The sequence below is a fragment of the Coptis chinensis genome, chromosome 5, assembly GCF_015680905.1.
Source record: "Coptis chinensis isolate HL-2020 chromosome 5, ASM1568090v1, whole genome shotgun sequence".
NCBI lineage: Eukaryota > Viridiplantae > Streptophyta > Magnoliopsida > Ranunculales > Ranunculaceae > Coptis > Coptis chinensis.
The window spans coordinates 61,373,561-61,401,140 of NC_141460.1; the positions used below are offsets into that span (position 1 = coordinate 61,373,561).

Consider the following 27,580-nt stretch of genomic DNA (forward strand, 5'->3'; position numbering starts at 1 on the left):
ACTTAGTCAAGGGAAAATCTCCTGCTTGTTGTTAAACAAGGTCCGACTCGAAGGTGTCAATCTTGAAGATTGGCGGGTTTTTGTTGATATCGCAACACCTAAAAAAATTCAGGTTATCTAATCATTAGTTTATTAGTTGTGAATCTTATATGTATATTCTCTTATATATTGTTTTGTATATAGGCTGCTAGTGAAAGGAACACTATAAACCGGTCAAAACAAACAACTCCTACTACTTGCGTTGGGAGGACACCCACCCAAATTATTCGACAACAGATTGCTAAGGAAGCGAGAACAAGCCAGTCCATATGGTTTGCTAGGCCCGAATCTTATATCCGGATGCACAAGAGGAAAGCTCCATGCACGTAACCGGTTGAGTGGGAGGTAAGTGTCATTTTCCGGTGGGAAGGATTGTTGGTAGTAAGTTATTTAAGTTGTATCAAGGTTTGATTGCAGTCTTGAGCTTTAGTGTAATACTTTACTTGGTAAAATGTATTATGGTTTCACTCTGTTGTGTTGAATAGGAGAGGATTAATGAGGACATGTGTCCGCAAATTGTGGTCTCCAATGATAATCACCGGCGATGCCGTGACAAGGGTATGCAAATTAGGATGTCAGTAGTGCATTAAATGTTTGTGCTATATTGTAGGTAAAATGAAATGTGTTTGGATCTGGTGGTTGGCAAAGATAGCGAGGGGGGCGATGTCGGGCTATGGGTCAGGGTCAACAAAACAAAGAATGAAGAGCATGGAGCCTGTTTTGGATCAAAACTATCACTTGGCAGAAGAAAACTCCAAGCTATGGAAGGAGACTCAAACAAACCAAATGAATTTTTCTATGCAATTAGAAGAGATTAGGTCAACGATGTTGAGGCAACAAGAACCATCCACAACCAACTCTTTTGGAACTTCCAGTAATATACCTCGCTCCAGTAATGCAACCTCGGTATGCGATTCTCTTTTAATGCTTTACTTAAGCCTTTGTAAGTTGTTTGATCTTTTTATATCCAACACCTTTATTTTTCAGCCGGAAACCTCAAAGATTGGCAAAGAAGTTAACTTACTTGGTGGTTAGCCTCTTGACATTGTGGCAACTGGATGTGTTAAAGAAGCCCCACCTACAAGTTCCATAAAAGGTGCTTGGGAGAGAGGTCTTACTTAGTTTACGTTGATGAAGTACATGCACAAGATGCTGCTCTACCATGCCCTCATGATGCATGGTGTAAGAATCTAGGAGAGAGTTGCCCAAGAAATGTTATATGGCCCAAGTCATGTGTTGAGTTTCTGTCATCTACATCGCGGTCTTGAATAAGTTTACTATCTTTTTTTTGTTTATGATACATGCCTATGGGCATGTTTGACTATGTTATCTCTTTTGCTAATTTGAAACGCGTTTCTATGTTTATGTCCAAGCTACTCCCAAACCTGGTATCATTTTTTTGCTTTCTCAGTTTTGCTAACCCATTTTTAACTCCCCAATGCAAGTAAACTTTTACGTTTGCATTTGCATTGCCGATCCAAGCCCGGAAAAAGGAGGAGGGAGAAGTGGTGTATAATATGTTTCTCTTTGTATTTAATTCTATTTATTTTTTCTCTGGGCTGCGAGGGGAAGAGCTACCAAGAGGTACAAGGGCAACCAATATCACTGTTATCCCTTCGCTAATGGCAGGTCCATCATGGTGTTTGAATTTTTATGTGTTATTTGTGCCTTTAAGGCTTACTTCCCTATTGAATTAAGGAGTAAATTAAAATGAGATTATCATTCACAGGTAGTTCTCCTGGTGCTTGATGTGCATGCATGCATAGCGAGGGATGCACCTCAATTCCGCCAACTTGTTGTTTTCCTAGTGCATAAATTTCGAGTTGATCACTCGCTTCTCGAGAAGTGAGTTAATTTACTTTTATGTTTACCACTCGGTTTGGATAACGTTGTTTCCCTTTATGAGTTTAAACATGTTTTTGTTTCTAATGTAAGTCTTTAATTTTTTTTCAGGCGTGGTGCTTTGATAATCCATCGGCTAGGTATTCTTTTGGATCTTTGGCGTGTGTACTTGGAACTCTCCACAATTCTTGAGGGAGAAGTCGACTTGGATTTTTCGTCCATCATGGTTTCAGTTCTCGTAATATTATGTGAGAACATCCACAGCGATGCCGGGGAGAGAATTTATTACAGTTTTTGACATATGTGTTGTCTGCTGATTTGGCATATGATAGTTGTTCACAAAAGTCAAGATTGTGGATTCCAGTCCAAAGGTACGTCCATCTAGTCGATAACACACTACTACCAACAGCATATTTTGTAGGAAGACAAGAGAGAATGTAATGAAGAATATTATCGTAAATTGCTAATTTTATCACCAATCTCCATTTGCTACTCTGTCCTTCATATACTTTTGCATCTTAGAATTTTCCATTGAAGCACTTTCATCCATGATATCTTGCAATATCAAGACCGGGAAAAAGACCTAATTTACGGTGTACTTGTCTTTCTTGACAGTTTACCAAAGACGCAATTTCCGTGGATTCACCACGGGTAGAGGAAGATATTAATGTTAAGTTCTTGGTCCAGCTGGACAAGTTGATCCGCTTGCTCGAGACTCCAATCTTTTCTTACCTTAGACTGCAGGTGCATAGCTCATTTCATTTTGTGTAATCTCCAAAAGCTGTGTTTACATTTGCAATTTTTTGTAATGGTCTATATTATTTCAGTTTTGTAAACCACATTCGACAGGCTAGAGATACTGAAATGAGCTGATTTTTTCCTAATTATATTGGAATCAATTTTTGTAATGGTCTATATTATTTCAGTTTTGTAAACCACATTCGACAAGGCTAGAGATACTGAAATGAGCTGATTTTTTCCTAATTATATTGGAATCAATATAATTAGGGCTCTTCAAGCTAGGTTCTTACCTGCTGTACAAGTTCCTCAGGTCCACTCTTAGCATCTGCACTTTGTTCAGAGTTTCTCATCTCAATGCATGTGAAATTTTCTGTTTTCTGTTTTGTTTCTATGGATGGATATCCTGAACTTTTTAGGAACTTAGTACCATTTAATAATTACTCCAATAATTACTAAATCTTTTGCAGTCGATCATTACTGGTCGACTAGTTTAGGTGTTCTGTTCGTAAATTACTTGAAATACATTTTTTCTTAAGTTCACAACGACCCTTCACTTGTTATACAAATGAAGGCTGAATTGCTCGTTAAGAGTGTTAAAAGATTTCATGAGGGAAGACGTAGTTACTAATAATTAAAGTAGACATTCAATACTCATGTTGATTATTTTTTTCATCCAAATAAATTTATAACTTTTGTTGATTTTTTTTTTGTTATAGTTGGTGATGCTTCTCTTGGCTAGAAGAAGAATTAAAAGTCATGGAAATTCCAATGCAAGTGGAGAAAACAGTTCTTCTTCCAAGCTAGGTTTGATAGAGAGTATTGATGAAGAAAATAATGTGAAATCCGGTAAATGATGAGGAGAAGTTCAAGTCGCTTTGAAAAACGTCATGGAGATGAGAGTACTTGAGACTGTTTATGAAGAAGATGAGAGAACCTGGGCATCTCCTCCAATCACAAACGAGGTTCCTGATCCCATTTTATCAGCTTCTCCAGTTGGTTCAGGGAAAGCTACTCCATTCAAACATCTTCTTGAATCTACACCAAATAGGCTTGTTCGTAAAAGGACTTTCAAGAAGATGCAGAAAACAAAATCAAGGGAGAAACTCTCTCACTTCTTCATTGAGCTTAAAAAGTCTGCTTTCTATCCTGTAAGTTCTTAATTTGTACTATTTAGATACTCCACATATATGGTTCCCTGAACGTAGCATTATGATCTCCATGGTTTAACAAGATATTCTTGCTAAGGTTATTTTGACGTATAATACATTGATGTTACAAGTAATTGCATTTTGTATATTTAAACAGGTAATTGAGTACGACAGACATACACTAGTTCGGCATGCTCTAGCTGAGAAATTCGACGAGATTGAAAACTTCTTTGGTTTTCCACAACTCCTAAGCGTCATGCCTTCTTTGCGTGAGGTTTTACCTATATAGATAAATTGGTTATTACTTCTTTATTATCCTTTTGTTTTTCCCGAAACCTTCATTTAAATCGAAGTTACGAGGTTTATTCAATCCTCTATTGAGATTGCAGCTATCATGAGCCCCTATGGAGCCATTTTCAAATATTTTATCATAGGGCTAAATTTTCAGGACACGGACAAGATGCGGTGAGTCTGATTTATTCTTTCAGGGCTCATGATCACTTAGATATACAACATTTCAGCTTCCATTACAATGCTGCCATAGAAATAGCAAAAACTCTGATCCAAATTGCATGTAATTGGGTTTTGCATTCACTAACTATGCCAATGTTCAAAATCATAGCATCCCCTTCATAAATAGATATGAGAGTGGCACTCATGAACTTATACACCCTAGGGTGGACTCTGAGAATCGTGGAATTATGGGACAAAGTGGGCAAGCGTTTCCCATGGCTGGACTAGTTCTCGTTTGTAACGCGAAGATGACTTAAAATCGAGGGTAACTATGCAGTCATTGATGGTCCTAACAAGTAACATGGCAGTTAAGATCTCACAAGCAAGTAAAATTCTATTGCAAAATGCTAAATCTTTTTCTTTTTTGGTCGCATTACCCCCGGATTTTGTTCTTGAAATGTCAGGTCACGCATTTGCTTCTCATGTTGGTGGACAAATGTGGGTTTACAAACAAACCTAAAACCGAGCTGCAAAATTCAAATTGCGCGATGAGCATTCAACGCCGATCGCTCACCCATGCTCACACAAAGGCCTCCGGTATTGCCACCACAGCCGCATCAAGGACCGCCCTTCATGCGGCCTGTTGGAGGTCCTCCGTACTCGATTCATACCGTCTTTAACTACAACATCGGATTAATGCCACCAATTCTTGGGACCCAGTTTGCACCATTTGATAGCTCTGAACCCCAGGCACGTGATGCTTCTCGTCTTCCAAGTTTCCTTTGTAGGCTTTGTTTTCTTTTTTGTTAAGCACAAAACAACATTGTGTTCATTAACATGGAATGTAGAGAGAGGTCTGTCGGTTGCTCCCTTCTACCTCAGGGGATCTTAAAAGGGTAAGTTTTCATTTTCTCAGGTTGAAATTTAACTTTGTTGGGTCCAACTTATTGAGATTTATAGCTACTGATATTGGCGACTATTGTCGTTCAGGGCACCCTTCACCGGTTTTCACTTTAGCGCCCGCCTTTCGGGATGATATGTTTGACCTCAAGTTCATCCAATATAAGCACTTGATGCTCTTTTACCATTTTTTGTCCAATGCACTTGGAATTACATAAGTTAGTTTCGCATCGGGGACTTCACTCTTAATTCACGTGACATCCTAATATTTATGTTATGGCATGAAGCTGCCGTAGTACACTAACGAGATATGCATCGCTAGGATTCTCTTTTGATCTCATTGTTACTTTGTTTGCCTCTCTTACCAGGTTCTTGCTGGTAGCTACTTCTCGGTGGCAGGAGCTCTTGTGGGTCTACTGAAACCTGGTACGATGAGCATGTTTGGGACACTTCTTGTCATATGGGGCCTTGTCAAGGAAGGGCTTCTTGGGAAACCTGTGAATACAGATCCTGCAAAAGCATGTTGATTGCGCTAGTATGTGCTTTCACTTGTATAAAGTATGATGTCAATAAAATTGTTAAAAGTAGTCGACTCGACCCTTGGTGAAATGATAGAATTTTGTATGACCTACAGGTGTGATGGGAATTGAATGAATTTAGTATGGCATCAGAATCAATTTTTTTATCCAATTCAATACATTTGCCACGGCCATAAACTATGGCTAACCATTAGTACAGTCCAATAAAAGACATTTGCCACGGCCTAGACGTGTGGCCAAATTATAGATCCATTCTACAAAAGGTAGGTCATGTGAGCATTAGCCACGGTTTAATGCTGTGGCAAAAAGGAAAATTCACCACGGCCCATGTAACGGTTCATAACCGTGGCATAAAATGAAGCGTTACCCACGGTCTTTAGCCGTGGCCAAAGATTAGCCACAGGTGCATTGGCAACGGTCGTGCAACGGCTTATAACCGTGGCAAAAGATCTTTAGCCACGGTCAATGACCGTGGCAAATGCTCAGTATTCTTGTAGTGATTGTGTGCGGAGTGCCACACTATCAGGATACTCAGGGCCGGCTCAAGCCAAAGTGTGGCCTTAGGTGAGGCCTTTATTTGCGAGGCCTTTATTTCTCAGGCCATCTATAATCACCAAAAAAAGTTCACTGTATATTCACAATTTTATTATAAATTAAGAGCGAAAATCTAGTATCATGACTCAAATCGAACGAAAAAATGACAAGAACGTAACCAAATAAACATCAAAACTATAAATAAATAAAATAATAGATTCATATTGAAATAAAAAAACAAAAACAAAACAAATTTCACAAAAACTGTGAGTATTAGATGATGAATTGATGATTAACCGTTTAGAACTCAAAAGTGAAATTGACAAATGGTTAAACTTGAAATTGGTGAAATAGAACAAGTGAGAGAGAGATTTAATGAGAGAAGTGTGATGACAATTTCTTTAATTAAGACAAGTTAATTAAGATAGAAAAGAAGAAAATGCATAGAATGTGGAGATTCTTTCACTAAACGTGGGATTTTCCATTTGTTTTTATTCTTCCAATGAAACAATTTGATTAAATGAGCACACTCCTACAAAAACTGAAATTACTATGCGCTTGTAGTCATTGGATTCATATTAATACATCGGGATGTCATTTGTACGGTGGACTATTGGATTGTATACACTCCACATTAATTCACTCCGAAATTTAGTGCGTGGATAGAAAACCCATTTGTAAACAAATTGACTATCATATCCTTTTTGGTATTTTTTTTTTATAAAATTAGGTAATAATAAACAAATATGTGGATAAATTAGGAAATATGAGGCCTTCCAAATTTGAGGCCTTAGGCGGCCGCCTAACTCGCCTAAGGGTTGAGCCGGCACTGAGGATACTTGTAGGCAAGTAGTCAGAAGGAGCTCATTTGAGAAGGTCCATCCCTCTCTTGTGAATACCCAATGCATGACCCAAAAGGCTAAAACAAAATGTGGGCCATAAGTTTCAGCGTTGTACTGCAGAAACACCACATTGTCAGGTGTTTCCTGTGCATTGTTACTATCAAATACCTTTTTTTTCATTCCTTCATTTAATTCTGAACTGGGCCAAAAAAATGAGGAAGAAAAATAGGTTAATGATGCAATTGGTTTAGTAGAGGGTTTATACATGAGACCCCGATACTTTAAAGAGTAAGGAGAGTGCAGTGCTGTGTCGGATGTTCCATTCTTGTGTAAAATGGTGTGTCCTTGCGGTGTCAGAGCTGTATCACTCTTATCTGAGTATTATAATATAGTCCTAATTACTATGCAGATTGAAAACTTAAACAGTAGGTACATTGACAAGTTATGTGTTGTTTTTGATTCAGTCTGATTCAGAAGTCGTGTCAATGGTCACTTCTGCTTTGGAGTCCACCCATGCAGCTCTAGTAGTAATGACACACCATGACATGCCAAAGCAGCTATATAAGGAAGAGGTGTGTGCCACTTCCTTAGCTTCTTATTTGTTAGTTCAAATAATTTTCATTGTCTGATCTCCATATTTCCTCCTTCATCTTTCCTGTGATTTTCTGTTAACGAGTAGGAAACTGCTGACAAATTAATTTGTATTCTTTCCATATTAGATCATTGATAGAATTCTGGACTTCTCGAGGCATCGGATCATGGGTTGCATGTCAGCTTGTGATCCATCATATCGTGCTCTGCATAAACCTAGCTTAAAATGGAGGGTTTGACGGTAAGCTTCATCTCTTGTGCGTGGAAGCTTGATTTTCATGTTGGCTTTTAGGTTGTTATATACAGTCCATTTCAAGAGATACTTTGATTTTATCTGCTCATTATCTCTCCCTCATAATTTTAACTCTCTTCAACTTTTGTTAGTTCACATGATTCAGCCTATAATTATTGCATATGACCTTTTGTGACTTATCCTAGCCAATATTGATGCTTATTCATCAATAACAAAAAGCAAAAGAATAATAAAATAAACAGTAAAAACATGCAAAATGTTTCTCTAGCTTGCGTTATTTACTTGTTTATATCAACTCTCGTCTTAACGGATTTTATGTATTTTATTCAGTATATTTTTATTAGTATGAAGCTGATATCGGTATGCTTCTTATTTTCAGGTGAAGAAGATGAAGAAGCGGATGTTAAATTTGATTCATTGAGCAAGAAGCGTCGTCGTTTTAGGAGTTCTAAAGCAAAGAAGTCTACAGGGAACAAGTGTGCTTATCACTGATACCTTTCTTTCTAACTTTGTATGGTTTTCTGTGCAATGGTTAGCTCTTTAGAAGAACTAGAATGAAGTGTATTCTGATATAGTTAGTTTTTTCCGAAATAGGGTTCCCGATGCTGTGAATATTGTACTTCAGAAACTTTGCACGATACTTTGTCTTCTGAAAGATTTGCTGCTTATAGAACGCCTATCAGATAGTTGCATACTACAATTACTGAAGACCAGTTTTACGACTATCTTGGTTGATAACATCCAGATTTTGCAGTTGAAGGTCATCAGTTTAATATGCGGGGTAGTGCATATACATTTTCATTTTCATTTTCTTGTTGGCATCCTATGCTTATGCCAGTTGTTAATGATTGTTTTTATTTGTTTGTAATTGGGTGCATGTATTTTCTTCATACTCACAGCATAGAGTTTTCGTGATAGATGAAACAGTTCAGCTTCTTTGGAAGCTACCAGTTTTGAAGCGTGCACTGAGAGCTTATTATCTACCTGATGAAGAACAAAGGCAGGTTCAGATAATCACTGCTTTGCTGATTCAGTTGGTTCAATACAGCACAATTCTTCCCGAGACATTATCCGGTACTTCCATATTAGACATTCCAGTTGATGCTAGTTACCCAACCAAATGTAATGAAGCTGCTACAGAGGTATGCTATCTTTTCTGGAAACACGTTCTTTAGGAGCTCAGGATGCATCTGAAATGAAAATGCTTATTGAGAATCACTACAACAGAACTACCACAAAAAGACACTTTCAAAGCGTCTTTTATGGAGAAAAACCACGCTTTTTGAGTGTCGGATGGTGACCCGTTTATACGCATGTCTTAATTTTTAAATGACGCTAACCAAAGTGTCTTTTATCTTGGAAAACACACTTGCCACTTGAAAAAAAAACCACTCCTAAGATAGCGTGGTTTTTTTAATAGACACTTATGGGGCGTGGTTTTTTTATTTTAGTTTTAAAAAAAAAAAAAAACAGAAATTCGACCTGGACATTCAGGCTCAGCAGAGCTTTCTGAAAAACAATTGATAATGCAATTTCAAAAAAAAAAAACAATTCCTGGAAAGTGTAGGCAAAATCTGTCCACGACTCACCATTCCAAAAAATGATACAATCATCAGCTATTCTAGTATATGCAAATCAACAAACAACAAACTAATTGTATATCATTGTACATCATTGACTAATAACTATCAAGTCTTGTATATCCTTGTGTGAGTATAAGATGTCAAGCTAGAAAGTGCCTCAAAGTCCTGCAAGACATAAAATATACACATAAGTCAGTAAAGAACTTGAGTAACAACTCAACAACACCAATCATCATGAAACACAATACTCTGGGTTCGCACTTTGGACAAGGTATTTGATAAGACAAGATGTTCAATGTAATCGATAACACTGAGTCAACAAAATATTCTCCTAAAGTGTTCTCATGATGCTAATATTAAGAAAGAGTGAAGTGAGACAAGATGTGTGCCAACTGTAGGAAATTCAGCCATATGTCAGAGAACTGCACAGGAAAACAATATAGCAGAACAGGGGCTGTAAGAGATAAAGAACAATGGAAACAGCAGTGACATAACCAGAAAGTAGTTGTTTGAAGACTGATCACGGTGTGGAAGTGTGGGGCACAACACTATCTGAGCATGTGCCTAAATAAGAGCTATTTAGGATCCTTTGTGTTTAGAGACTTGGTCTCTTTCACCCTCATAAAAAGTTCAACTCTATTCCTCTTCATATGACACTGCAATAGGAAACTTCAATTTAATTTCAAATTGAATTTACCTTCTCTAAATATTCATTCACAGAACAGTAGCTCAAGGAGTGCAACTTTGTCCCATACTCCTATAAATTACAGTGTGTATGTTACATAAGATATAGGATCAAAAAATAAATTTTTTGACCTCTCAAGAACAATTTTGATATAAACATAGGAATTGCATAGAGAACTTCAGTAGGAGAATCCTGCCTAGCAGTTCCTGAAGGTGGTGAAAGTTTCACCGTTCTCATTTACTAAAAAGTGAATTTACAGGAAAAACTTTCTTTGTGCTATCAAACACATCCTTGAAGAAAAGATTTCTCTTCAGTGTTTACTATTGAAGATTTTTCCAATAGTCCATCTCATTTTTATACATTGCTTTTCTTGCCTTAGACTTGGTTCAAAACTTATACTCGTAGCTATATCATATCACCAAAGATGAAGAATTCTAGAAGTCTACAAGAAGAAACCTAAATAGCAGCTGTACAAGTTACAACTTACAAGTAGGCTGAATATGATACAAGCTTCATTGTTAGAATAGAGTTGTCCAAGTATGCTAAGAACTAAACACAGAATAAAGTGATGCCCATAAAACGTCAGGGGATAGCAAAACCAGTGCTCAAATACAACATGGAAGCAATTAAAAACAGAGAATAAGACCATATAAACTTCCATACAGTTAAACATCCCCCTGCTAAAGTCATGGATAGAAGATAGAGATCCATGAACATCCATCACATTTAGAGAACCAACTATATAATGTGAATCCAAGACAGGGAGAGGTAAGAAAGAGACCTTTCCCCACCAAGTTAGTGGCTCGTATAGTTTCAAGTCATATTGATGCAGGAAACAAGAGATATTATCTACCCTTTATCTGTTCTTACCAGAGAAAATTTCCTTTTATATCATAACCAGCATATACATCAAGCACCACAGTCCACAGATAAACCATACTATTATAAATTCACATAAAACAAGTTCATACTTTATTGATTTAGACTAAACTGAAAGAGGGATTACATTTACATAACATGGAAGTATTGCCCCAGAGCACATAAACAAGCATTATCACCAAACATTCAACAAACCCCAAAAGGGGCATTTCTTAAAATCTCATAAAAGAAGTCCAACAAAGTTCCAAAACTAAAAAACAAACAGATCTGAATATAACCCAAGTAGTATGAACCAAAACAAAAGTATATACCTTTTAGTCAGCTTCTTAAAATACCATCTCTTTATACTTTATCACCTCACAACAGACAATAATCCATCACTCTTCTCTGCCAAAAAAAAAAACAGAAAAAGTCAGTAAACATATACAATTTAAAAACCAACATAAAACAACCCCTTCTTCCTAAATCAAACACACAGCCAAAAAAATCCAACAGAAGCAAACAAACAATCCAAAATAGAAAAATAAAAAGTATACTATTTTGTTGAGTAAAAAAAAAAGCAGACTCACTTGTTGAGTTTGTTGAAGAGAGAAAGCGATGAAACAAAACTAATAAGGCAGTTTAAAAAAGAAGATATTCTGAGGAGCGAGAAAGAGACAGGGAAGAGAGGTGGCATTAATACTCCTCTCTTTTTTTTTCGATAATTCCACATTTCATTAATTCAAAAGATAGTAACTTACAGAACAGACAACTATCAAAAATACATGAAAGAAACAGTAAATCAAATGCAAGAAAAAACACAAACATCCAAGTATGTTTGAGATAGATTCCCTTGCATCGAATTCCCAACACGAATCTGAAATCTTCAACCCATGCTTCTTCCCCACCTGAGTTGCTCCAGCACTGATCAGCCAAGAGTTCTGATTCTCCCAAGACGAAGACCCAAAAGTCTCCAAACCACAAAGCAATAAACTCTGTGACAGCGGCAGATTAGCTACACCTAGAAGGTGAGCCTCACCAAGAACCTTACAAAGGAGTGGTGGCCTGACCATAAAACCCCAAAACCAGCAATCCGGAAAGGGAGAAGATAAATGGAACGAACCTCCCTCCTGCCCAACCAACACTGAAGACAACCACAACCAGTTACAAGCAAAAGAATCCAATTACAACTCCGACATCGTATGAGAAATGTCCAACCATGAATATCTGACTTGATGCTGCCAACCAAATAACACTTTAATAAAACTGGAAATAGGAAACCGAGATCGTATTTGTTTTGGATCTTCAACAAAGAACTAGCCTGCAAAAAGGGGGTGACTTTCCACAAAGTAGAAACCATAAACCCCAAAGACCACAGCTCTTGATCCAAACGATCTATGCCGATTACACTATGGGTTACAAAAACCCATAAAAGCAACCAAGTTCCTTTTTTTTCTTTTTTTTCTTCATCACCACAGCAATGAGACACTAAAGAAGTCAAGGAGAAGATTTGTGGAAAGAGGAAACTCAAAAAAGGATCAAGAGAAAGTTAAAACAGATCAGATCTAGGGTTTTTTTTTTTTTTTTTTTTTTTTTTTTTTTTTTAAGATCTGAAGAGGAGTGGGGAAGAGCTGCTGTGGCCCACAGGAGAGGCTTGAGTAACTGCTTTAGCCCGCAGGAGAGGCGAAGTGGCGAAGAGGCTTTATCCCTCAGGAGAGAGGGATACAGCCATTAGAGAAAAACTCGGGTCTCTTCTTCCTTTTTTGTGGAAAGAGAGTTATGCCATGTGTAAACTCTTAATACTCCTCTCTATATAACCCTAACTAGAGGAAATGCATTAAAGTCAAATGTCTCAAATTCTATGTGTTAATGTGTGTATTTATTATATTTATGAACGGCTCCTTCCACCAAAACATAAAAAAAAAAAAAAAAAAAAAAAAAAAAAAAAAAACTATTGCTCTCCAAATAAAGCGGGGTTGTTTTCATGCATTTAATATCACAGCTGAGTGAGTGAAAAACAAAATAAAGAAAATTGGTTTAGTCCTCTTTATGACAGCTGCCATTACTACTTACTCTCACTGTAATCTCTATTCAAGACCATATATAGCAGGACACCAAACAGGAATCGAGAAAACTTAAAATTCGTACCTAAACAAAACAAGTAAATATTGCTGGCCATTTCACTGTTGTGGGCAGCTGAAGCTCTCCAAATGTCCTTTTCGACCCAAACAGTCGCTCACTACGATCAAGGATGAGAGATACTTGGACATTATACATCTCCATTGAGGAATCGACATCCGGATCAGAAAAAATGTTTCCTTTCGTCGCTCTTCCCTTAGCAATCAGTTCTCTATGCATGTTGAACATTTCACACAGTTGCATACCTCGTGAAGGTTGTGTATTTACTGGTTCCCTTACCTACAAAACAAATAAAACATTAACAACGAAAAACAAATTAAGCAGCTAAGCATAAATTTATTGCAAAAAGCAGCTCAAGCAATTCAAGAGATATAATTATATTACATTAGATGCTGTTGCATTAGCAGTAACACTCTTTTGTGAATTTGTTTGTTGGTCTTTCATTTCCACCAAGATTTGGGTGAGATTGATCATATGTTTCTCTAGACTCATAACCCGCTCTTCAACCATAGTACGTTGTTGGTACTCTTGGTGAAGCTTCTCTTTGGCAGGAGCTGATGATACAAGAGAAGTCTTCGTGATACCAGCACTCATACCACACACCCGACCATATTTATCGAGACCAAACACTTGCGCAACCGGATCATTATCCAAGTCTAAGTCAACGCTAGATGGATCAACTTCAATTATAGCATTAATTCTAGTCTGTTACAATGACACAAAGAACAAAACAAATTATTTGTACATGCACACAAAAGCAAAACATATAATATTTAAATAGCTCACCATTCTTTCGGGAGCAATGAAAGAACCATCTTTGCGTGTATGGATAGCTATGTAAGAATCTGTTCAGGTGAACTTAGAACCAGGATTCCTCTTTTTCTAAAAAAACAAATAATAGAAGAAAAGTTATAAGAACCAACTTACTATTTTCTGACTTCTCATACATAAAGATGCAAAATAACATACCAACTCATGGATTGTTCTTGCTGATCCTCTTCTGCCTGATGTATGCAAAGACTTTACTGCTTGTCTTGATTTCTTGCCAATCAACCGCATTAAGCTTCACGAAAGGTTTGATTCATTGTCTACAAATCTCTCCCTCTCTTCTGCTTTACTCCTTTAGGGAGTTCCTTTTCCTTTTCGTCATCATTTTTGTACTTGTCATAGTGTTTAACTCTAAAGGCGATGCTTGTACTCCCGAAAAGACTTACCAACCTTCTTGAGTTGACATTTCCTATATGTATCGGAAACATGGTACTCTTTCTCGTATAAGAATGAAGTCAGATCAATGTTAATCTTATATACATACAAATAAATAAAAATTCATTTTGATGTATTTTCAACACTAACCTTGATACTCTTCCAAATTGCATTCTTAGTTTGATCAGGAACGTTTGTGAAACTTTCATAGAAAATTGGACAATGAGTTTTCGCAATTCCACCAAGTGTACTAGAATAGCTACTTGAATTATCTCCAACTGGTTGTCCATCAGCGTCAAATTCAATAAATTTCTTTCCTATATTCAACAAAAACTAAGTCAATGAACCATAAAATAAAATGGAGGCTTAGAACAAAATGTAAAAACTCAAAGGATAATAAATCAAAACAAAAAAGTACAAAAGATAATAAATCAAAAGTGTATTACGGAAGGGTTTCCATCATGTTGCTTTCGAGAACCTTGGGACGATTTGATGATGAGCACGAAATTAGGAACATGTATCAAAAAATCCATGCACTAACTTAATATATTAGCTTGTTTCTTACATTTGTTTCTCAAAAGTCATTACAAACCAAGATTCTCAAAGAATCATTGATATAAACAAAGGTATTGACCTTTGATGACTCACCCTAGCACTTGATCCCGAAATTGAGCATAAGAACAAGGAAATGCACATTTAACACTTAATATAGTGTAGCGGTAAATTGTTCAAAACAAAATATTTTTTAACTTTGGATCAACACTAATAGCTCTTGAATCAACAAAAGCGTGCTCCTCCATTTGTATCTCTAGTTAAGCGGCATGTATGGAATCCTTTTCTTTCTTAATCATTTTCTTCCCTTGTTTTGAGCTCTTGAAAATAATACAAACTATTAGAAATTGACATTTTCAATGAAATTTATATACCTTTAGATTTTAGTAATGACATTACCTCCGCCATTGTAGGCATAACATCATGCATCACAGCTTTTCCCTTCTTGGCCTTTTTAAACAAATCATTAGTACACAAAAAATGCAATGAAAGTTATACACCTTAGTCATGAAATTACCTCAACCCTCAAGTATTTGTATGTTTATCATCATGCATCATAGCTTTTCCCTTCTTGGCCTTTTTAAACAAATCATTAGTACACAAAAATGCAATGAAAGTTATACACCTTAGTCATGAAATTACCTCAACCCTCAAGTATTTGTAGGCTTATCATCATGCATCACAGCTTTTCCCTTCTTGGCCTTTTTAAACAAATCATTAGTACGCACAAAAATGCAATGAAAGTTATACACTTAGTCATGAAATTACCTCAACCCTCGAAGTATTTGTAGGCATAACATCATGCATCACAACCTTTTCCTTCTTGGCTTTTTTTTAACTTTTTCCTTGAGCTCTTTATATAACACAAACCATTAGAAAATAGCATATTCAATGAAACTTACACATCTTTAATCACTAAGATATACCTTTTGCGTTTTCTGGTCCGCCATATCCTAAAAAGCAAACAAATTATTGGCTCAAATATTGTACAATGGAGAAACAAAGTCTAAAATGTCTTAATGACTATACTAGACAAAGTAATGCTAGACAAAGTATCAATCTTATAAATCTTATGACACAACATCTTATAAATCATGCATAAAAAGTGTACAATAACAAGTGATCAAGTGTCGAGAGCAAAGTATCAATCATTGGCTAACGTAAAAAATCATTGAAACATCCATAAAGAAAAACATGTACTAATTTGGTGATTATAGGTTACAAATGCATATATTTCTCACGCCTTTTACAATGTCATTGGACTAGGTTACAAATGCATATCATTCATTCACCATTTTTTTTTTTTTCAAAATCTGAGAATTTTTGGTACACAATCGCACCTATTTCTCCAACATCTTCTAAATGTGATGTATGTAAAAATTCTCTAGGCACTCTATACTCAAAAGTCAAGGGGTCTTCATAAGCATCCATATCTCTAGTTAGTCTCTTTGGAGCATCTAACACCACATTCTAGCCACTCCTTGTTGGATCTTTACAATAAAATACTTGAGAGGCCTGAGATGCTAGGATAAATGGCTCATCTTCAAACTTTGAACTTCTTCGGAACTTGCTAAAATTCACAAAAACTAAATTAATATCAGGGTCAAAGTAACATCCATTCGCTTTATCCTCAATTCGAACCCAATCACAGTAAAATACAGTTTGAGTGAAGTCAAAGCAGTTCAACTCGAGAATTTGTCTTATGACCCCATAATAGGTAGCTTCTTCATCAATAAGATTCCTATCTTTAGCACTCGGCGGCGGTCATCGCGTTCATTTTAACTCCGAATTACGAGTTGTCTTGTTAATTTCCCATTCGTTAGAAAACACATATCCACTTGCTTGATAGAAATTATAAGATGTTGCTTGAAAGTCGCGGACCATCGGCAAAGTCTCTTGATGATGACATCTCACTTGTTTTCAAGTCAAAAAACCCAACATATATATATATGATATTAATTGAACAAAACTACCTAATATTAATTGAACTTTAAATGTTGAATTGATTGTCAAGATGTTTTACTTGTTGCCTTAACCAAAAATAAAACTCATCGGATTGTTGCTTTTACGCTTATGATCTTTGGATTTGAATCCATTGACGTATGCTTGGTATTTCCTAAATAGGAAACAAAACTAATACAAGTCAAATATATGCCTCCCCGACTAACGTAGTCACAAATTAAGATAACCTTGACTAGTTATGTCACACCCCAAATTTCCAGAAAATTTAAAACTGATATTCAATCATCTGGAAACCCAGGGTGAAACAAAACCCACTAACATATTATCAACCACAATATTTAAAATCTAAGATCAAATTAAAACTGAAAAGAACAACGCTTCATTTACAAATAAATTTTTTCTAACCAACTCTATTACCTTTGTTTCAATTCAAAACTATACACTTTCAAAAAAACTTAAACCGAAGACTCCAAGAGCAAATCCAAGTCACGTGTCTTCATCCCGCTTGCACTCCACCATCTATGTTCCTAAGAACACACCCACGTTGCAAAACAAAGCAAACATGGGTCAACAAATTGAATTTCTTTTGGTATGAGTAGACTAACAACAAAATATATATAATAATCTTTCAAATGAATAATATAACATTACAAACAATTTCAACTTGGAAGACAATATAGTTCCGTTTTTCCAAAAAGCGGTGTAGTTTCTTCCCAAGTAAGATTTCACCCCAACATACAAATTCCAAGAATCTCATATAATAGTACTCGTCATTCCCACTTTCCAAAATAACTCACAATACAATATCACTTACATTTCATTTATTAACTGCACATATGATAACCTAATTAAATATGAGTTTGGTATACCTTACCTTTAAGCCAACACGTCGTCTTAGGGTAGGATATTTACGTCCCTGCAGAAAAGATTAATAGATCCTACCCTCCTGCAAAACAGAGTTAGACATCACAATAAATTGATTTATCTCAGCCAGTCAAAATTTCATTCATGACCACACCTCCTTTAAGACATTTAAGTCTAATTGATATAACCTGGTTCGTCCCGCATATTCGGGGAATACCACTTATCATAATACCTATATTAAGGGTAGTCATTCATATGACATCATTACGTTATAAAGTTTCTGCGTGCATAATCATAGATCTCAGACTATCACAAGTCATTAATAGTTTCGTAATAACATATCAAGTTATAGTCAATTCACAATCACATAGAACTCACAATCATTTACTAGTATTATTCACCGTCACACTTCATATCCATAACATCACACAATTCATATACTTTTTTTTAGTATCACTTTCGTCTACTTATGAGAGCGAGGAAAAGTCACAACCAAGGAGTACATTCATCCCTTGTGAGTATCAACTTATACAAACCATGTATATATTTCTCATAAGAAATCATATACATCACATACAATAACTCCATCACACGTAAAATCAATATTTTTACTTTTGCTTATTAATTATCTTGTTGACTCCTTTATTCAAAGACACGCACCAACCTTTAGTTCCTACTCCACGATTTGCACTACACACATTTGCCAAATCACACATATCCGTCTTCACTCACACCGAAAGTACCACTACAAGACATACGTCCCAAGCGGGATATAAGCCTCCGGGAAACATACTTTCATCTTGTAAACTTCAGAACTTGTGAGTCACACCCATCTCTCGGGCTTTCCATACACATAATCACAAAGCCTCTTTGGGCATAACAAAATATCAGGTCATTCATGGCACATTCAATGAATACCTTGGGTCATTCCCGCCACATTCAAGGAATACCCATCATAACACTAACGGGCCATTCATGGCACATTCAATAAATGCCCTGAGTCATTCCCGCCACATTCAAGGAATACCCAAACCTACATTCCCGTACATTCAAGGAATACGACCAACCCGCAAGGCGAATACCTTAGTTCCTCTCTAGGGCAGTCCAAACGATTGGGTCATTCATGGCACATTCAATGAATACCCGGGTCATTCATGGCACATTCAATGAATACCCATCTATCACATGACATCACAAGTCATAAACATTTCTTTTCATTACCAAATCCTGAGGCGTGGAGAGTTCTAAAGATGTGGGCGACACATTAAAACATTATTATCACTTATAATTATACTAGCATTACTCATGTCAAAATAGACCACACATGCAAAGAGTCACGGCGGCGTCCAAGGCAAATCGGGCACTTAAATATCATTAAATGTAAACAGACTTATAATCAAACAAATACAATTTACATAACCACACTCATATATACAATATCGTAAACGAATAGTTCATTAGCCCAAATTCAAGTCCACACACACTAATGTCTAAAACATATCCACATATACTAAAGTCTATATTCATATACAACTTCTATCTCCCACATATATATTTATGTAGTCTCAAAACAGCAGTAATTTCTAACATAATCACATAGTTATCACACAAACTAATATATATATTATAGATATAGTGTAGTGGCTGCACTTTTGCTCAAAGCTGCCTACGTATCCAAATCTTTCAAGATTAGAATCAAACCTTCGTAGTTCTTATCAGCCACATAATCAATGCTAAGGTTTTTCCTACATTCATCCAAATGACATGTAACTTAATTATTTAGAAACTAAGGTATTTAGATATACTTTTTCATGTAGAACTCGAAGTCCCAACCTTAGCCCATCTAAAAGAAAACTTAGGTTGAAAACGGTCAAAATCCTAATTTCAGCAAATTGGATTTCTGACGGGATATCTTTCGAATGGAACAACTCTTTCCACAGGTATCCAAACGCATCGAAGCTTTTTGTGTTGCAAAGCTGACGCACAGAACTTACTTTCTCTTGTTTAACAAAAATACCGAATCTCATTCTAAATGTGCCAAAACTAGGCTTGAACACAGTGCGAACCAATTTCATGAATGTCTAAGTGTCATAGCGTTTCATATCATAAAATACGAAAATATCACATAGTAGTTAATACACATACACACGAATATATAACGGTCTTAGCCTAAAGCCAAGCATGCTAATAGCCCTAGACCTATCCTAATAACCCAAATCATAATCCGAGTTAAAAAGTCAAATTGGGGTCAACTGGTCAAAGTCAACACCTCATTGTCAAAGTCAAACTGTCGTTTCTATATTCAACAGGTTCAGGGTCATAGCCATGGTTCATGGCTAAGGTCAAAGTCAACCGTCAAAGGTCAACACATCATGGTCAAGGTCAAACTCAACATGTCATGGTCAAAGTCAAACTCAACATGTCATGGTCAAAGTCAAACTCAACATGTCATGGTCAAAGTCAAAGATCGATGGTCAAAGGTCGGCGATTGCATGGCTCGTGGGCTCATGGCTAAGGTCATGGTTCGACCTAACCGCCGCTGGCCAAACCCAAGAACCCGCAAAGTCTAAAACCAACTTATTAATTACCCGACCCAATTGGATTTATTTTAAGTCCAATGGGTGGTCCCAAGCAATATTAAATGCACGGAAAAACGATTATCGAATCGCCCAAAACATAATTTGGAGAAGGCCCAAACAAAACTTAATTAAACTGGTCCAAAGATTACAAAACAAATAGAAAAGGCCCAACCACTTAAATTAGATTTCGGCCCACATAAAACTAAATCTGAAATTTCGGCCAACCATCCCTGAAATTTCGGCCAAGCCACTAAAAGAATTTGGCCCAAACAACAAATGAAATTAGACCGGCCCAAAAACTGAACTTAGACATTTCGGCCCAAGGCCCAAAGACTGAACTCGGCCCAAGCCCAAGTTCGGTCACTGTTCATCTTCTCTAGATGCCAACAGCCACCACCACCAAAACCAAACAGACCACCACTAACTCTTCTCCATATTCCACTCCATCATGTCGGTTTTAATCACAAACAAAAACCCTATAACTTTGTCAAACACAAAATCCCCTAATCATTAAATCCCGATTTTTCCATCCAAACTAGATCTACAATTTCGGCCACCATTAAAGCTTGCTTTCAAGCTTCCAAACCGACGACCCCCCCACCACTCTACAACACTCAATCAAACAACAACCAACACAACATTCAAAACACAACCCACACAGTTCAAACTACCAACAAAATCGCCCCACCCCAGTAGCTCAGTAATGGCGTTCGGCGCCATTGACGCCTCCCTCTACAGTTCAACCACCAAAACCACTACAACCCAATCATTCACAATCCAAAAACGAAAAACCAACCATCACAGTTACATACACTGGTATCGGCGATTTCTTGGTGCCGCCATTAACGCTCTGTCGAGTTTTCGACAGTTTAAGTTCAGAGTTCAACAGAGAAACAGAGAAGCAAACAAAAAAAAACGATCTATAGCTTGGGCTTTAACTGCCGGCCATAAAGCTTGGACAGTCAAATAAAATTTCTCGAGTTCAAGAAAAACAGTTTAACCAATATATTTTTTTAACAACCACAGTACAAACGACAATAACATAAAAACGAACCGAAAACATAAACAGAAGCTTTTAACAGTATACGATGGTACACGGAAAACTATAATCTGGTGAAATAGTAAACTAGCTACTCACCTGAATTAAAACCCGACGAATCCTCCGTAGTCCGAATCGTCGCGCTCCACCTCTCCAGCAAACCAACTTTTTCTCTGCCTCCATTTTTAATATATTATTTTTCTCTGAACCCTATTTTCTAGAAAAAAGTGTTTATATACTTGGGTCCGAAACCCAAGCCCAACACCGACTCGGGCCCAAAACCAGGCCCACGTATCCCGAGTCTGGTCCAACGAATTTTTAAAATAAACAATTAAATTAATTAATTAAATAGAAAAAATACGTATAAAAAAACACAGGGTGTTATAAGTTATACTTACTTTCTCCATGGAATCGCAACTTTTGAACATTGAAGCACCCATTTTCGCACTTGTTCATATTGCACATTAGTTAGTGTATGTACACCTTTTTGTTAAGGGTTTTTAAACACAAATTCACCATCATCATCAATATATCTCTCCTTGCCTCGTTTGTGGCTTCCCTTTGAGCCATCAGGCATGTGCTCCATGCAGTAAGTACATTATTGATTCTTCAATGACATAACGTTTAGCAATACAACCTTCAGGGTGTGCCGGATTCTTTACATACTTCTTATAAGATCTCAACATCCTAAGACATGTCATCACCAAAATATTATTTATAACCAATAACAAAAATAAGCATGATTTGCTCAAAAGACTTACCGCTCAAAAATGTACATCCACCGACTCCAAACTGGTCCACAAATTTCTGCTTCTTCCGCCAAATGCACAACAAGGTGTGTCATGATAACAAAGAACGAAGGTGGAAAATATTTCTCAAAGACACACAATGCTTCGACTACTCTTTCTTTCAGAATATCTGAAGCTCATCACGATAAATTACTTTGGAGCAAAGGATTTTAAAGAATGTTGACAATTGCCCAATAGCTACACGAATGGCTTGTGTTTTTAAAAGCATGCATTAGCAAGTAATGGTAATAATTGTTGCATCAAAATATGATAATCATGTGACTTGATCCTTTCAATTCAAAATCTACCTTGCTTGCATGTCGCTTCCAATTAGAGCTATATCCAATAGGTACCTTCAAAGTGGACAAAGTCTCTAAGAAGAGTTTTTTTTCTCAACAGGGATAGAGCAAACTCAGCCTTTGGTAATAGTAACTTATCTCCCGATTCTATGGGCCACAAGTGTTGCTTAATTTTCATCTCTTTCAAATCTAGGCGTGCTTTCAACCCATCTTTACTCTTGTCCAATTCCATAATAGTTGCAATGAGATTCTCCGCAACATTCTTTTCTACATGCATCACATCCAAATTGTGAAAGACACACAAGTCCTGTGCATTATACAAACATTCAAATGACAATGACACATGATAAATCATATTCAAAATATTGTTAAAACATTACTTGCCTCCCAATATGGCAACTTAGTTAGAATTGAGCATTTGGTCCACGCACTAGGACCATTATCTGGTGCCCCCTTTCCATACACCGTTTCAAACCCTTCTACTATGCTCAACACCTGAGTACAGGTCAATCGGGATGGAGCAGTCTCAAGTTCTTCCTTTCCATCAAATGGTTTCTTTTGATGCCTAAAAGGATGATCTTCAGGAAGAAATCTTCTGTGACCCATATATGCAGTCTTAGACCCATGTTTCAATCTAATTGAACCGTATTTTCGCACAAACGGGACAACCACAAGTTCCACCAATTCTACAACCAGAAAGCATGCCATACGCAGGAAAATCGTGAATAGCCCATAATAAAACTGCTTTCATGGTAAAAGTAGACTGAGTATAAGAATCATAACATGGAGTGCCCGTGGACCACAACTCTTTCAACTCTGCAATCAAAGGCTGCAAGTAAACATCAATGTTTTTCCCTGGACTACTCTTCTCGGGTATCAACATAGACATCATAACAAATTGCTTATTCATGCAAAGAGATGGAGGTAAGTTATAGGGAACAACCATAACAGGCCAACAAGTATACAAATTGCTCTGATGAGAAAAAGGATTAAACCCATCCGTTGCAAGTCCTAGACGGACATTTCGAGGCTCAAAAGAAAACTCCGGATACTTAGCATCAATTGTACTCCAATTAAGAGAGTAAATTTGGATGACGATTCTATTTTCATCGACAACCACCCTCGAATGCCATGTCATTTGCTCCGCAATCCAAGGAACACTACGAAAACATAAATATCTTAATTGGCTATGTGTTAAAACCAAATGGAAATGTGTTATAAGTATTTAAACAAGAGGGTTACCTATACAATCTTTGCAACCTCGGTATCAAAGGGAAGTATCTCAATACTTTCATTACGAAGTTTTTTCTTCTCTAAGAGATCATCACCTCTTTCATTCTTCCATCTACTTACACCACATCTTGGACAACATTGTAGACTTTCATCATCTTTCCAATATAATATGCAGTCATTTGGACAAGCATCTATCGTCTCATACTCCATACCTAAGGACTTGATTAATTCTTTGGCTTTGTATGTACTGACTGGTAAGGTATTATCTTCAGGGAGAATTCCTCTTAGAGTGTTCAATAGATCGGTGAAACAGTTGTCTGACAGCTGATGTTTCGTCTTAAGGTTAACCAAGCTCAAACTATTCTGAGATAACTTCGTTTGATTGTTCCTACAAGATGAATAAATAGGCCTCTTCACATCTTCCCATAAATTGTTAAACTTCGTTTCCTTCCCTATATCATTTGGATTTTGATGACAGTGGTACTCATTATGAGAATTTGAATCATCGTCCAAGCTCATCTCATCTACATTTCGATCTTCATCTGAAGTACTCCCATCCATGGACTCATCCAAACCATCAAGATGAACATATCCTAACTCTTCACTAACTAAATCAATGTCTCGAGAATAGCCATCTTCATATTGGCTATGGGTGGAAGGACCAACAGTCTCAACATTGATTGCATCTTCTTCAAATGATTCCCCATGAAAATACCAAGTCGTATAGGATGGGTCTATTCCAATATGAATTAAATGGTCAGCCACTATTTTCGGATCAACCCTTCCACTCACATTACGACACCTCACACATGGACAAGAGCACCAAGTTCCTTTTCCTAATCTATCGGTCATGAACTTTAAAAAGGATTCAAGTCCATCCAAGTATTCATCGCTATTCAATGGTGTTGACATCCAATCTTTGTGTGGTGGTAATAAAGCCATTCCTTTCACACATAAATGGCTTTAGTTTGTGAGATTTATTCCTGCGTGCCTATTGAGGACACAAAAGATGTGTTGTAGTGAGGATACAAAAGATGAAACAGACCAGACACTCTCAAATTAACAGATAAGTAGACATAATAAATGCAATTATAAACAAATAATATCAAAGGACAACAACGATATCGACAATCATAGTTGTTGGGTATTAAATACAAAAAGGTGGCCATAAGCAGAAAGCTATAATCAAATCAAGTTTATCAATAGCAGCCTTCAAACTCAAAAAAAACACTAACAAATATCAAAACAGGGAGACAAACAAAGACTACTAATATGTATGGAAAATTGTGTATCCCCGACTTCCCCACTAGATAGTCCCTCTGATTATTCAAAAGCATCGATTATTTTTTTTTTAAATTTTACAAAAGCATCGATTATTCAAAAATACCTAAAATATTTACAAAAGCATCACTCATTCAAAAATATTTCTCAAATCAATGTTAAAATTCAGGTAAATAAGATAACTAAATCAAAATTATTCAAATCAACAAAATCAATGAATTTAACAATTCGATTTGAGGAGAAACGAAAATATAATGATAAAACTAGGGTTTCTAATTAGATTTGAGGAGAATGAAAACTCACCTTATTGAGTAAAACACCTTTGACAACGAAAAGAGAGTGGAATCGCTTTAATCTTTTTAAGTAAATCACCTTTGAGTAAATCACCTTTTAGAAATGAAAAAAAAGAAATGAAATGAAAAAAAAAAAAGAGTCGGTGGTTTTATTTCGTTTTGGGCTGTTTATATTGGGCTTTTCTTTTTAAGTATTTCAAACAAAAATAAAACGAGACTTTTGTAATATAAACAAATACCGGGTTTCTGGTCCAAAGATTCGGCACTAATATTCGCGTCTTTTAACCTATCTTTTATTAACCAATCTGGTGTAGTGAATATTGTCACGGATTTGCTGACAATATTAAACTTGCCTGAATATCCTGCATCAGCTCATATTCTTGAGGTTATAAAACATGCTACAATCTTCTATTCCTTCTTTATTTGTTGTTGTTGTTGTTTGGAGCGCATACGACCGGGGTGGGGATTGGATGCTTGTGTGGATGTTAATTACAATTTATTTGCAGGTTCTCTATGTGATGCTCTTGCAAAATCTTTGGGTTGAAATCAAAAGACATTTCCACTTTCGTAATTGGCGATTGACTTACTTGGATTGCTTGCGGACGGTTGAAACATGATATTGTCCTTTGCAAACAAGATAGATTTTGGACTTTGCAAGATTTGATTAGTGGAGATATCGCTGGCGATCACAATTACCCAAAGGACATGTGCGTAGTTTGTCTTGATGCAAGGGGTGGCAAAATTTTATATATTTGCCATGGTTGTCGAGAGCTTTCCATACATATTGTATGGAAGTTTGCAGAGCATGATGTTCCTACACGTTGCTCATTTTGCCGGTTTGCCTCTGTAAGAAGCGGTGATTGTTCTGCAATCATATCGCAAGTTCGCGCAAAGGCGTGAGGGGAAAGAATCACACCGTATCAGACAGCAATTCCGAAGCTTTAGAATCTGTTGCTAAAGTTGAAGTCGTTCAACAAATGCTTCTAAATTACTTGCAGGATGCAACATCTACTGATGATGCACATCTTTTTGTTCGCTGGTCCATAAAAGTACTGGAACATCTTTTTAATAAGGTTTTGTGTCTATCTTTACTGATGCTTCTGACTTGCGTGCAGGTTTTATCTTTGCCTATGGTACAAAGATGACCCAAAATCCCAAGAGAAGTTTATTTACTACCTTGCTAGGCTGAAGTCAAAAGCACTTATCCGGGACATTGGAAGCGTTTCTTCATTGATTACAAGGAATTCTGCCAAAAAGATTTCTTTAGCATTGGGGCAAGATAATTCATTTTCAAGAGGATTTGATAAAATTCTTTTTGTGCTTCTGGTAAATATGATACAATGCAACACTCTCTTATTTTTTAGATCAAACAATTGATTATATTATATTATTTGTTTGTTTATTTATTTTTTTGCAGGCAAGTTTAAGGGAAAACTCTCCTATACTAAGGGCCAAAGCTTTACGTGCAGTAAGCACAAGTCCTTGTCTTTCCAGATATTTTGCTATAGTTTGGATAGTTTGCTTTGCCTATAGGAGGATAGCAAAGGATCTTTGAAGGGTGGTCATGGTAGAAAAGAGGCTGCTGGAGTTCAATCGGGTCAAAGTTCCCAGGTATTATTACATTTCAATGGTCTTTTGGGATTTAAAGAGTTGTTGTAAATACGGGTAATTGAATTTCACAGCTCACTCATCAGGGATCTTTTGGGCAAGGGGCAAGCTACATCAACTCTCCGGTAAGGACACCCTCTCTGATATTACTTTTTTTATTGCCAGTGCAACTTAGGAAGTAAATGATTGATATTTTTTTTCCTGGTTTTCCATTCATATTAATTTGGTTTTGAAGATACTGCGAACCACCTTATTCCTTTTTGTTTCATAATGTGTCAAGTTGATGATTATCATTGATCATCCTTACCATAAAAAATGTTAATTTATGGATGGAGTAAATCGTCGTCGATGAGGGACCTACTTGTTTACCCCTATTACCTGGTGGTGTTTTGCTTTAATCTTTCTAGTTTCTTCAATTCTCTTTCAATGCATCTATTCTCAAACCTCTTGGCAGCCATGTGTGAGGTGAAAACCTGTATGTACAAACTATGTGGGAGTGAATCATGTTTTGCTTAATAGAACGTAGCTTAGTTTCTATTGGTTGTCTCTAAACCTTGTGAATTAAATGTTTTGCATTTATCTTATTGTGAAGTGCGGTCCTCACATTGCAAAGGGTTGATGGGAAACGAGTTCCGCTGAAATGAGACAAGATCAAGGTAAACAAATCCTACACATTATTGTCTTTTTCTTTGAAAAGTATATGTTTACATATGTTGTGAGTCTATATGTTAG

The 27,580-nt window shown here is 36.6% G+C and overlaps 2 long non-coding RNA genes and 1 pseudogene across 2 annotated transcripts; 2 read left to right on the forward strand and 1 right to left on the reverse strand.

Moving 5' to 3' along the window:
- Nucleotides 1–26,723, forward strand: part of LOC147498217 (sister chromatid cohesion protein SCC2-like) — a 40,295-nt pseudogene extending 13,572 nt beyond the window's left edge.
- LOC147498218 (uncharacterized) lies at nucleotides 9,415–25,282 on the reverse strand. The gene is made up of 3 exons (XR_015195383.1): nucleotides 25,251–25,282; nucleotides 11,341–11,416; nucleotides 9,415–9,630 (listed from the first exon to the last, which is right to left on the reverse strand). It is a non-coding gene; the product is annotated as an uncharacterized LOC147498218 (long non-coding RNA).
- Nucleotides 26,724–26,771: 48 nt separating the features above from the next.
- On the forward strand, nucleotides 26,772–27,580 carry LOC147498219 (uncharacterized). Its single transcript, XR_015194237.1, has 3 exons — nucleotides 26,772–26,851; nucleotides 26,923–26,973; nucleotides 27,441–27,580. It is a non-coding gene; the product is annotated as an uncharacterized LOC147498219 (long non-coding RNA).